The sequence below is a fragment of the Mauremys reevesii genome, linkage group 1 (assembly GCF_016161935.1).
Source record: "Mauremys reevesii isolate NIE-2019 linkage group 1, ASM1616193v1, whole genome shotgun sequence".
NCBI lineage: Eukaryota > Metazoa > Chordata > Testudines > Geoemydidae > Mauremys > Mauremys reevesii.
In genome coordinates, this window is record NC_052623.1 from 56156764 (window position 1) to 56170811 (window position 14048).

At 42.0% G+C, this 14048-nt stretch overlaps 1 protein-coding gene across 3 annotated transcripts in view; it reads right to left on the minus strand.

The window, feature by feature from the left end:
* LOC120404657 (coiled-coil domain-containing protein 169-like) overlaps positions 1–14048 on the minus strand; it is a 55890-nt gene that overhangs the window by 20088 nt on the left and 21754 nt on the right. The window lies entirely within an intron of this gene.

The window sequence follows — 14048 nt, forward strand, 5'->3', positions numbered from 1 at the left end:
TGCGGGTGTCCTGGCGCTTCAGGGAGGGGACAGCAAGTCACAGAGTTCAAGGAAAGTGCCCTTACGCATTCTGAAGTTTTGCAGCCACTGTGATTCATCCCAGACCTGCAGCACTATGCGGTCCCACCAGTCCGTGCTTGTTTCCCGGGCCCAGAATCACCGTCCCATAGCATGAACATGACCCATTGCCACCATGATCTCCACGGCGCGGCGTACCATGTTTTCTGAGAGGTCTGTGCCACTCTGAGATTTCATGTCCTCACCGCGCTGCCGGAGCCTCCTCGCCCGATTTCTCAGCATCTGACTGTTGAAGAGGTGTACGATAAGGTGCAAGGAGTTGACAACGGCCATAAGTGCAGCGATGATCGCAGCGGGCTCCATGATCGCAGTGGAGTGGAGTGCTGTGGCGTCCGCGCTGTCACTAACAGGAAAAGTGCGCGAACTGATTTCCCGCCGGCGGGAGTGACGGTTGAATGCTGACAGTTACCCAAGACCACCCTCGACACAGTTTTCCCCCAGCATGCATTGGGGGGAAATCCCAGAATTCCAATGGGCAGCGGGGAGTGCGGGAACTGTGGGATAGCTTCCCACAGTGCACCGCTTCCAATTTCGACGCTTGCCCCGTTAGTGTGGACTCACAAAGTCGAATTAGTGTCCTTAGTGTGGACACACAAATTCGACTTTGTAAGGTTGATTCTACAAATTTGAATTAACTTATATCGAACTAATCTGGTAGTGTAGACATACCCTAGGATGCAGTGTTATAGACAACGTATGGAAGTAATTCCCCCATAATTTGGTCTGTCCTATCCTTGAGTTATGGTGTCACAACAGGCAAACAAGTTTAGATTGACAAGGACCCTCTATTGGGTACAGTAATGTTAATAAAGCTGCGTCCCTTCTTTTCCACAAAAACGTTCCTGGATGCTATTAAACTTTCCCTGTGAATGATTTTCATTAAAGTCAAGAATTTATAATGGTTTGGCCGAAGGTGAAGTGCTGTTAAAATCTGCCAGCATGCTGAAATAACCCCTCCTGCTGATTTAAAAAAACAGAAATTGACAGCAGAGCCATGGCTTTCAAGAATGCTTCACCCATGGCTGAGCTGCTATTAACTTTAGTTTTCTATTATGACAGATACATTGGAGAAGACATGAAAAACCATTGTTTTAAAATTAAAATTGGAAGTCAAAACACCCTAGTTGCAGCTGAAACTCTATTGCATATTACAAACCTCTCCCCATTATAGGATCTAGGAGCCTACAGAGTGTTTACATTCAGCCCATTTGAAGAGAAAAAGAAAAGGACAGAATGAGGAGGAAATTTGGCTAAATCCAACTAGTGCCATATTCTACTTCATTATTACATCTGTGTCCCCACAGAATCAAAGAAGGAAGAGAAAGAACAAGCCTTAACTCTGTCGACTCTAGGAGACTGAATTTTGGTTGGAAGAAAGTTTTAATAGCCATCTCTACCTGACAGCATTTTGGGGAGTGTAACCACCTGACATACTTGTAACACACTTTGTTTGTGTCCCACACAAAACTCCTCCCAACAGTAGATGGGAGTTCATGCTACTGTTTTAATTGTTCTGAGCAAGTCCAAGCATCACCACATACCCCTGCACTGGATCATTCTATAGTGCTGGTGGGGACAGGAAGTGCTGGTGTTGCAGCTATAGCTGCAGAAGAGCAACTGAGTGTCTCTTCTGGTCAAATTTCTGAACTCTGTGGCCACTTGACCCTAGGAATCAAGTCTTCTAGAAGCCCCTCACTGAATACAATGACATGTACATACTTCTAGTCCCATAGCAGGCACTTCTAAGTCCCAAGCCAGAATCTTCTTAAAGATCACTGTGTTCCAGTACTCAGTTTGCTTTTGGATCTGGGATAATTTCTTCTCAGAAGTTATCCTACAGTTGTGCTAGCAGCTGACCCAAGGCAGATGCCAGGACACGCACTGAACAATGGTTAGATCCAATCCCAGGTAACCCAGACTATTCAGCACCCCATTGCTTTTGACAGGTGAATGCATATCTGGCCCAGCAGTGCAAAGAGAAAACTAAAGGCTCGAAGGTGCATCAAAACAAGGCTGGTAGCTGCATCTTCACATGTGTTTGAACAGATGCTAGTTCCTGGGTGTCTACGGAGACTGAAATGATCCTTGACAACAGTAAAGCCCAAAGAGGAAGGAGAGGGCACCTATGTCACAGGAGGTATCAGAGGCATTTGCTGGACTGTTGGGAGATGTGTAGATGGCTCCTCCAAGGTACATATTATGCTATGTATTATTTGTACTTTTCTACATGGCCAAGGGCTAGACCTACATGAACACTGCCACTGCTATTAAAGAACAAGCAGACAGTCACAAGTGAGGGCAGAAGTCCCTCTCTTACTTCAACTCAGTCACTTGAACAGACACTGCAGGACCCTTCCTCACATCCCCTGATGTGACAGACCAAAAAAAAAAAAATCAAATGGCCTGCCCTCTGCCAAGCCCCCACCAGCAGTAATCCGATCCCTCAAGCTCAGGACAGGGGCCCACCCAGAGTCAGTTACCATCACAGGAGGTAGATTCTGCTGGAGCATCTCCCCAGGAGCGGCAAAATAAAGTCCATGGATTCTGACCGTGGTGCTCTACTGAAATATGAACCATCACCACCTTCAAACTTCTGCAGACAGCTAGCTCTGCATTTTCGGCTCTTCAAGAACAAATCTGGCTCTCTGAACAAACAGAAAATGCTCTGAACCTCCAGGGCACTCTCTGTTTTGGGATAAGATGCCAAAACAGACTGCAGTTGTCAGTGAGTTATAGGATTTGACCCCATCTCCCATAACTCCTTTAGACAATCCGAACGCCTTGCACAGTTTCCCACAAAGTATCACTTCCAGGGCCTGAGGAATAGGTAGCTCATAGACAGCAGTGCATTTAGTGCAGGGGAGAACTGCACCCAAACCAGAAGGGTTAGTGTTGATGCACTGCACTGTTAAGTTGCAACACTTCAGTTCCCGAGTGTAAACAAGGCAGAGTTAAGGTTTCACAAGCAAATTTTATTTTAGCATTTCCTTACTTTTGGGCACTCCACTCTGCATTCGTGTAACATGCTTTCTGAAGGGATCTGACTCATCTGCAGGGTCTTAAATAATTTTCAACACCAGCTCAAAGTAATTTGCTGAAAATAATTTTCCAAAATGGTTCAGTTTCCTAGTATAACTCTAGCTCATACTTCTGGTAGTACCCTAATTCCTATGTTTTCTACCCGAAAAAAGTCTAGAAAAAAATTCTATAATATATCTAACATATTTATGTGGCCCTCATCATTGTAGTATCTCAGCATCTCACAACCGTTGACGTATTTATCTTCACAATTCTTCAGTGAGGTAGAGAAGTACTATTAGCCCCATTTTGCAGATGGAGAAATGAACCAGAGAGGCTAAATGACTTGCCCAAGGTCACACATGGAGCCTGTGGAAGAGCAGAGACTTGAACCCAAGTCCTAAGCTAATGCTCTAACAACGGGATCATCCTTCTTCCATAATAAGGAACTATTTGCTAGACAAAACACTTATGTACTGCACACAATGAACACTGAATGAGGCAAGCTCTGCTGCAGAGCTCTTCCTTCTTGAGCACATACTTTGGGTATTAGATGAGGCAGGGAACCAATATAGACTACACATGTGTTTACTTATGTGAAAAACCTCTCTAGATATTCAAACACTGGAAGAGATGAAACAATGTTTCAGAAAATGGACTGAAGAAAATTTAAACCAGTAAAACTTCAAAGATATTCTAAGCGCTAACTCTGCTAGGGAAGATCATAAGTTACCTTCAACTCCTATCACATAAGGAGTAACTGAAGAAGCAACTGAGACCTTATCTATGGTGCATCTAGCCACAAGTGTAGCTGCACAAAGCAAGAATCCAGCCAAACTCCTAAGGGGTGTGTTCACCTTCAATTAACTCTCTGAGAAAGGAGGGGATAAAAACTCATTGAAACAGATGCAACTCAAGAGGCTTATAGCAATGTGAGCAGCTTTCTGTACAAAGAAGTGAAACAGCACAAAAGAAGAAGCTCACAGCAAACAGCTCAAAGAACACAGACACAGCACAGACAAGTCTCAGCAAAAAAACCAAGGACTAGCAAGAGCCCACAGGAGAACTAACCCTCTGAAGGGAACAGAAACCCAGTCTACCTGTGACAGACTCCACTAAGGAGAATAAAATAACCCAGATCCACCTGTGGATAGTAAATTGCCTAAGTAGCTGGGTGGCAGCTAATTAGGTAAGGAGCACCTGGGCCTAAATAAAGACTTATGAGGACTCAGTTACTAGGCCCCAGAGTAGGAGTATTTCTCAGGGGAGCTGATTAGAGAACTTGCCAGACAAGAACTAGGAAAGGTGTTTCTGGAGGAATAAGGTTCCCCAAGGAGCAAACCCATAGAGAGGCTTGATTCCAGCAAAAGGATCTTACCAGACAGCGGTCAAAGGGCTAAGTCCAGTGGTCCAGTCATGAGCTGGAGAGGGCTAGCTCAGCGGTTTGAGCATTAGCCTGCTAAACTCACGGTTGTGAGTTCAAGCCTTGAAGGGGCCATTTAGGGAAATGGGGTAGAAATCTGTCTGAGGATTAGTCCTGCTTTGAGGAAGGGGTTGGACTAGATGACCTCCTGAGGTCCCTTCCAACCCTGATATTCTATGAACCTATGCAGGGGCTGGAAGTCCAGAGAAAGAACCCTTCAGCAGGTGATGCCTAGAGGGCTGAGTCCTGAAGAAGTTCCTGGCCTAAGAGGGCCTTACTGGTGAAGAGGCTGGATGGAGGGCCGACTAAGATTAGCTTGCTAGAACACTGCAGTGAAGGCTAATTTGACCATTAATGACTGCTTCTTGGAGTAGGTAGGCCTGGAACCCACAAGGGGAGAGGCATTTCTTGATTTAGTCTTAAATGGAGCACAGGATCTAGTCCAAGAGGTGAATATGACTGAACTGCTTGGTAATAGCGACTATAATGTAATTCAATTTAACATCCTTGTACAGGGGAGGTGGAAAATACCACCACAGTAGTATTTTACTTCAGATAAGGGAACTACATGAAAAATGAAGAAGCTAGTTAGCCTCAAATTAAAATGAAGTCACAAAAGTGAAATGCCCGCAAGCTGCATGGAAATTTTAAAAAACACCATAATACTGGTTCAAATTAAATGTATACCCCAGATTAAAATAATAGTAAGAGAACCAAAAAAAAAAAAAAAGCCATCATGGCTAAACAGAATAAAAGAAGCGGTTAGAGGTAAAAAAGCATCTTTTAAAAACTGGAAGTCAAATCCTACTGAGGAAAATAGAAAGGAGCATAAACTGTCAAGTGTAAAAGTATAATTAGGCAGACCAAAAAAGAATTTGATGAGCAACTAGCAAAAGATTCAAACTAATAGAAATAATTTAAATACATCAGAAGCAGGAAGTCTGCAAACAATCAGTGGGGTCACTGGACGATCAAGGTGCTAAATCAAAGGAGCACTTAAGGAAGACAAGGGGCATTGTAGAGAAGCTAAATGAATTCTTTGTATTAGTCTTCACTGCAAAGGATCCCACACCCGAGTCATTCTTTTTAGGTCCAAATCTGAGGAACTGCCCCAGATTGAGGTGTCAGTACAGGAGGTTTTGGAACAAACAGATAAATTAAATAGTATTAAGTAAGGCTGTCAAGCGATTAAAAAAATTAATCGCACTGTTAAACAATAATAGAATACCATTTATTTAAGTATTTTCAGATGTTTTCTACATTTTCATATATATTGATTTCAATTACAACACAGAATACAAAGTGTTCAGTGCTTACTTTATATTTATTTTTGATTACTAGTATTTGCACTATAAAAAAAAATAGTATTTTTCAACTCACCTAATATAAGTACTGTAGTGCAATATCTTTATCATGAAAGTTGAACTTACAAATGCAGAATTATGTTAAAAAAACGCATTAAAAATAAAACAATGTAAAATTTTAGAGCCTGCAAGTCTACTCACTCCTACTTCTTGTTCAGCCATCACTCAGACAAACAAGTTTGTTTGCATTTACAGGACATGATTCTGCCCTCTTCTTATTTACAGTGTCACCTGAAAGTGAACAGGCATTTGCATAGCACTGTTGTAGCCAGTGTTGCAAGATATTTACGTGCCAGATGTGCTAAAGATTCATATGTCCCTTCATGCTTCAACCACCATTCCAGGGGACATGCGTCCATGCTGATGACAGGTTCTGCTTGATAACAATCCAAACCAGTGCGGATGGACGCATGTTCATTTCATTATCTGAGTCAGATGCCACCAGTAGAAGGTTGATTTTCTTCTTTGGTGGTTCGGGTTCTGTAGTTTCCGCCCTGGAGTGTTGCTCTTTTATGACTTCTGAAAGCATGCTCTACACCTTGTCCTTGTCAGATTTTGGAAAGCACTTCAGATTCTTAAACCTTGGGTCAAATGCTGTAGCTATCTTTAGAAATCTCACATTGGTATCTTCTTTGTATATTGTCAAATCTGAAGTGAAAGTGTTCTAAAAATGAACATGTGCTGGGTCATCATCCAAAACTGCTATAACATGAAATATATGACAGAATGTGGATAAAACAGAGCAGAGCGGGGACATACAATTCTCCCCCAAGGAGTTCAGTCACAAATTTAATTAATGCATTATTTTTTTAACAAGCATCATCTGCATGGAAGCATGTCCTCTGGAATAGTGGCTGAAGCATGAAGGGGCATACGAATGTTTAGCATATCTGGCACGTAAATACCTTGCAATGCTGCTATAAAAGTGCCATGCAAATGCCTCTTCTCATGTTCTGGTGACATTGTAAATAAGAAGAGGGCAGCATTATCTCCTGTAAATGTAAACAAACTTCTTTGTCTTAGCCATTGGCTGAACAAGAAGTAGGACTGAGTGGACTTGTAGACTCTGAAGTTTTACATTGTTTTGTTTTTGAGTGCAGTTATGTAACAAAAAAAACTACATTTGTAAGTTTCACTTTCACAATAAAGAGATTTCACTACAGTACTTGTAAGAGATAAATTGAGAAATACAATTTATTTTTTTATAATTTTTACAGTGCAAATATTTGTAATAAAAATAATATACACTTTGATTTCAATTACAAAACAGAATACAATATATATGAAAATGTAGAAAAACATCCAAAATATTTAATACATTTCAATTGTTAAACAGTGTGATTAAAACTGTGATTAATTGTGATTAACTTTTTAATCATGATTAATTTTTTTTAGTTAATTGCGTGAGTTAACTGAGATTAATCGACAGCCCTAGTATTAAGCTACCAGGACCTGAAGGTATTTACCCAAGAGTTCTGCAGTTTCATATTTTAGTTCCTTCAGAACTACTATCTGTGGTATGTAACCTATCACTTAAATCATCTTCTGTATCAGATGGCTGGAGGATAGCTAATGTGACAAGTTTTTTAAAAAGGCTTCAGAGGCGATCCTGGCAATAACGAACGTAAGCCTAACTTCAGTATCAGGCAAACTGGTTGAAAATATAGTAAAGCATAAAATTTTCAGACACATAGGTGGGGAAGAGTCAGCATGGCTATTGTAAAGGGAAATCATGCCTCACCAATCTGTTAGAATTCTTTGAGGGGGTCAAAAACATATGGAGAAGGGTGATCCAGTTAGGGTTGCCCTGTGTCTGGTTTTCGACTGGAACAGTCGACAAGGGATCCTGGTGACTCCGGTCAGCACCACTGACCAGGTTGCTAAAAGTCCAGTTGGTGGCGCCGCAGAGCTAAGGCAGGATCCCTGCCTGCCCTGGCTCCATGCGGCTCCCACAAGTGGACAGCATGTCCCTGTGGCCCCTAGGTGCAGGGGCGGCCAGGGAGGCTCCACACGCTGCTCCGGGCTCAAGCGCCACCTATCATTGGCTGGGAACCATGGCCAATTGGAGTTGTAGGGGCAGTGCCTGCAGGCGCGGGCAGCGCGCAGAACAGCCTGGCTGCCCCTGTGCCTAGGAGCTGGATATGCTGGCCATTTCTGGGAGCTACTTTAGGTAAGCACTGCCCGGCTGGAGCCCGCACCCTGAATCCCCTCCCACACCCCAATTCCCAGCCCCAGCCCTAAGCCCCATCCTGCACCCAAACTCCCTCCCGGAGCTTGCACCCCATACCCTCTCCCGCACCCCAACCCCCTGCCCCAGTCTGGAGCCCGCTCTTGCACCCTGAACCCCTCATTTCTGGCCCCACCCCAGTGCCCCCAGCCAGAGCCCTCACCCCCTCCCACACCCTAACCCCCTGCCCCATCCCAGTGAAAGTGAGTGAGGGTGGGGTAACGAATACACTGCTTGCCTGGGGTGCTATTTGGTCTAAGACCAGCCCTGCTGGGAGCAGTGCCATTCAACATATTCAGAAATGACTGGAAAAAGGGGTAAATAGTGAGGTGGCAAAATTTGCAGATGATACAAAACTACTCAAGATAGTTAAATCTACAGCAGACTGCGAAGAGTTACAAAGGGATCTCACAAAACTGGGTGACTGGATGACAAAATGGCAGATGAAGTTCAATATTGATGAATGCAAAGTACAGCACATTGGAAAACATAATCCCAACTATATATACAAAATGATGGGGTCCAATTAGCTGTTACCACTCAAGAAACAGGTCTTGGGGTCTTTGTGGATAGTTCTCTGAAAACATCCGCTCAATTTGCAGTAACATTAAAAAAAAACTAACAATGTTAGGAACCATTAGGAAAGGTATAGATAATAAGACAGAAAAATATCATTATGCTACTATATAAATCCATGGTATGCCCACATCTTGAATACTCCGTGTATTTCTGGTTGCCCCATCTCAAAAAAAAAGATATATTTTAAATGGAAGAGGTACAGAGAAGGGAAAAACCATGATTAAGGATACAGAACAGCTTCCATATGAGGAGAGACTGAAAAGACTGGGACTGTTCAGTTTAGAAAAGACATGACTAAGGGGAGGGATACGAGAGAGAGCTATACAATAATGATGGTGTGGAGAAAGTGAATAAGGAAGTGTTATTTACCCCTTCACATAACACAGGAACCATCTGTCACCCAATTAAATTAATAGGCAGCAGGTTTAAAACAAAACAAAGGACTTCTTCACACAATGTACAGTCAACCTGTGGCACTCATTGCCGGGGATGCTGTGAAGGCCAAAACTATAACTGGGTTCAAAAAAGAATTAGATAAGTTCATGGAGGATAGGTCCATCACTGGCCATTAGCCAAGATGGTAGTAAGCAATCCCATGCTGTAGGTATACCTAAGCCTCGGACTGTCAGAAGCTGGGACTGGACAACAGGGGGTGGATCACTTGATAATTGCACTGTTCTGTTTATTCCCTCTGAAGCATCTGGCATAGACCACTGTCAGAAGATAGGATACTCGGCTAGATGAACCATTGGTCCAGCCCAGTGTGGCTATTCCTATGTTAATTTGCACACTATGTTCAGACTTTGGTTAAATAAACTGGACTCCTGAAAGGGCAATGTTTACTATATGTGGGCCTTACTGAACTAATTGATAGCTCAAAAAAGGAAACTGAGGCAGGGACTCACCTGTGGTGTCGTGACTGACTGCAGCGGGTGCACCAGACTGATCTCCACACCATTATCTCCCTCCCTCCCTCCTTTATCCAGCACTGACCTGTGAGAATATGCTGCCACGGAGCCTCAAGATTGAGTGGGTGGGATAAATTCTGATCTAAACCCTGAAAAAGTCAGGATAACTTTATCGCTGAAATTGGTTTAATTAAATATTGTCATTCTTGTAAGTTAAGGTTTATTAACAGCTTCTGCTAAACCCTGAATAGCTGGACAATGTATTTCTGGAAAGGAGACATAAGCTGACTAACGGATTGAAAATTCTTAGTTTTCATTAAACTGCCTGTCAAGTCACTCTGATGGGCTAAAAGACATGCTGCAATTTTAAAATAATACCTTGAGAGACTTCTTTACATAACTGAATTCTTCAGTAGCAAATATGTTATTAGCCCAATGATCCATCAAGTCTAGTTTCTAGCAGTGACCAATATCCAAAGCTTCACAGTAAAGGGAACCCCCCCACCCCCAATTAATCTTTTCTGCATTTATCCCCACGCTTTTTCTTTTTTTATTCCCTCCGAAGTATGCTGTTGATTTAACACCTGCCAGCAATGAAATTATGCAGATTTATATTACAGTTGGATTTCAAAACCACCCACATAAGCTGTTTTCACAGTGGATTTTTCAGTGTATTGCTACCACTAGGAATGCAGATGACAATTTCCATCAATAACTCCTCCATATCCACAGAGACAAACAGGTCACATCGTCAATGTAGAAAACTTACTTTCACCAGAGACTGACTTGAGCTGTCTAATGGTCTAGCGGCAATTCACTCCAGCCCTAATCCTCTTCGATTTTCCTCTACCAGGTAGCCACATAAGCAATACATTTGTTTGGCATGTAAAGAAAACAATGAAGCCTTTACAATCTATTTTACTTGACATTTGAAATCACATGTAGTTTCACTCGGAAAATAAACTCTTTTCCTTCCAACACCAGGAGGTATGTCTATCAGCTGAAGTAATTAAATCTAAAACCTAGTGCAAAAAGTAATGCTGCATCTTTCATGGTACTGAAATTGAACTCCATTTTTAGCTCTATTGATAAACTGTCACTAATTTCCTACTGTAATAATTACTGTGACAAAATGAAATATTAAAGTTCTTTAGCAAAGCATGTTTCTGCGTATACTGTACACGTGAGATTTTGTGCACTGAACACTAAAGGCTTCAGTACAGCTGAACCCAGGAGGGCTATGCATATTTAAATACCAAGTGCCCCCTTGTGGCTAATATAATAATTCACATTAAAGCTATATTAAAAAATAATATGAAGATTATGACAGGCTGCATGAACTCTGCCGGGGTCAGTTTGTTTGGCTCAGGGGTGGGCAGAGATTGGTTCAGGTTCTACATGAACATCAAGTTCCAAGGAGCACCCTCTTTCCCAAGCCAACCCAGAAGGTGCTAGGGAACCACCAGGGTTTCTGACCAGCCACAAGCTAGGGAACAGAAGACCTATAATCCTCAGTTGTATAGCTATAAGAAGGGCTGGTAGCAGGATTTTCCTCTGCTCCTATTGCCTTGCTGAGAAAAAGCAGGTGTTTCCTGCCCCTGAAGACCATATAAAGACAAGGACACCTGGTGTGACCGAAGATATCAAAGGAAGAACATCCCATACCAGGATGGCAATGAGGCAGGAGAAGCCATGTCAACAGGGGTCTCCTGGACACATAAGGTGTGTTGTAGAGGTCTAGAGCAGTATTTCTCAATGTTTTTGATACCAGGGACCAGCTTGCTGCCTTTCTAAACTATATCAGGGACATCTCAGGGATTGGTGCAGACCCTTTTCCAAGCTGGTATTGAAGTTTGCAAAGAAAAGGAAACTCAGACACACTTCTCACACATCCCTATTTGAGACTTAAGCAAACAAGGTCAGTGAAGTTCAGTGAAAGGTGACCCGCTAAGGGAACTGTCAAAATTTCCTCCACCTTGGCACAGTGCTGATGTCCCCCATACAAAGGCTCATAGAACAATTCCCACATACGTCTTCTTAGGATCCAGATACCCAGTCTGTGTTGTGTTTTCAGCTCTTTCTCCAATGTGACACCATTGCACACACTTTGCTAGTGGTGTAACATCAATTGCAGAACCCCAGTATGGCACAGGGATGGCCTGTGTGTGGCTAATATGAATCCAGCGTTTTCACTACAATGCAGTTTTGCAAAGCAAATGCCTGAACAATAATTTCTGAATTTCCTCAGTCATGATGCTGGACAACGCTGAACACAGTGATTTATAATAGAAACCCTGGTTCAGCAGCTAATCATAACTAGAGCGTTGCTAAGGCAATGCTATCTGAAGTGTGTTCTTCTGAATTGATTCTGCAGTATGCCTTCCTCTATTTGCATAATAAAGCCTCTGTCTAGGGAGGCTTTCTTGCAATAACTATAAGGAGAGGAAAAAAATATGAAGATTTTTGTCTCCTAGCATGGGAAATGATATTTAGGAGACAGCCTATGTATCTTTCACATAATATTGCTTAACGAAAAGGAAGTGAACAAATGCTAACTGGTTTATCTAACGAGGAAGTAAAATTCACATTGGGCTAGGTTTCAAAGGAACTGCTTTTCAATTTCTTCATAATTATTACTGAATTACAGTACAGCCTGTGTATTATTCACTGGGGCACAAAGGAAGTTATGACTAACAGTCTTCACTGTAGAAGTTCTATTTCAGAGATTTTCAATATCCAACCTCAACATGCAGAAATGATTTTCTAATCTCCACTTATAAAGAAGTAACGGTTTGTATTATTGGTTCCATATTGTGCTATTTGAAGGGGATGACATCATCATCACTTTTGGAAACAAATGAACAAACAAACAGGAAATTTCAAGTCAAAATGAGATAATCAAAATAATACCTGTGTGTTTAAACATGAATGAACTACACATTTTCCAAAGCAAGGAAAAATTCCTCAGCAATATTCCAGCCAATATTCCAGCCAATGGTATTGACCTTTGAAAGCAATTATTTCAATTTCTCGGTATGGGAAATCCAGTGTGCTTCCTTATCCACCATCCAAGAGTTTGCCTGGGTGTAAACTATTCCATTGTATTTAGATTCTTATAACTTGCTCATTGCCGTGGTACCTGAGTGCCTATTTTTGTCATTACCCTGTTGGTGCTCAAAAACAAGACCTGTCGCTTTTAAAAGCAGAGAGTGGAATGTGGAGAAAGTAGACTTTTGCCAGACAATGTGTTGTGGATGTCTGGCAAACATATACACGATATTTGCTTATAATTACTGGCATCAATTTGCTCTTTGGGTCTTCTTGGTCTGTGTTTGTACAGGACTAGCTCAATGCAGTTCGTAAGTGCTACTTCATACAAATAAATAAAAAATAATATGAAACAAAGGTAATTTGTTTGTATTCGTTCCATCTTCTCTAGTCAAAAGAGTTCTCATACAAGTACCTAACTTTTTAGATTTACCACAGTCTTTCAATCCCATAAATTCTTAAACTCCTGAAGGTGTTTTAAAAATAACATAAAGATGACAAGAACCAATAGACTTTATCTTTCTACAACGTTCCAGAAAGGAATCCATTATCCAGTACTGGGACAATGTAGAAATGACATGATATCTACTGGAAGCGTTATTTAGCTCACAAGGCCAGAAGAGACCACTGTGATCATCTACTCTGACCTTGTATTAACACAGGCCATAAGACTTCCCTGAATTAATTTCGGTTTGAACTAGAGCATATCCTTTAGAAAAAAAACATTATATGGATGTCTTCATAGGATCTCATATGTAATGGCAAGTTTGGGACTTTGAAGTTTTAATAAATAACATTACAAATACTGAACATAAGTAGGGTGATGGCTAGCTGCTGATCTCCCTGCTCCTGTCCATCAAGAAATGTCAGTTTCTCATTCTAATCCTCAAAGGGCTAAATATTTCCATTTTCTCACAGACAAACTTACAGGAGCAAAAAAAGTTTTGGATAAATCTGCAGTCCTGAACACCTGCAGTTCCTGAGGAATAAGAGTGAGGGAGGCCTCCTGGACAGGGCAGGGGCATGCCCTGGGAACCCAGACGTTTCCTAGATACCAATGAAAAAGTGCAGGCCCCTCTATGCTCCTTTTTTGATTCCTCCTCTGCCTTCTGGCAGAACAGATCCCTTAGAAATTGTGCTGTTATTGGTTTCCTTCATCACAGATGTGCCCAAACTTCCATCTGAGGGGGGTCAGAGCTATAGAGATAATTTAATTGAGCTTGGAGCAGTATTAATTCCAAAACACACACTTCCATTTGGAAACGCACTGGATTGGGAAGAGAGCTTAATATACAATGCAGCTACATCCTGGCTCAACCTCCTTCCATCCAATCTGGAGAGCCTGAACAACTCAGAGTTTTTCTGTGAGCTCCCAAGCTGGAAGGAACATTTCACAGAATCAC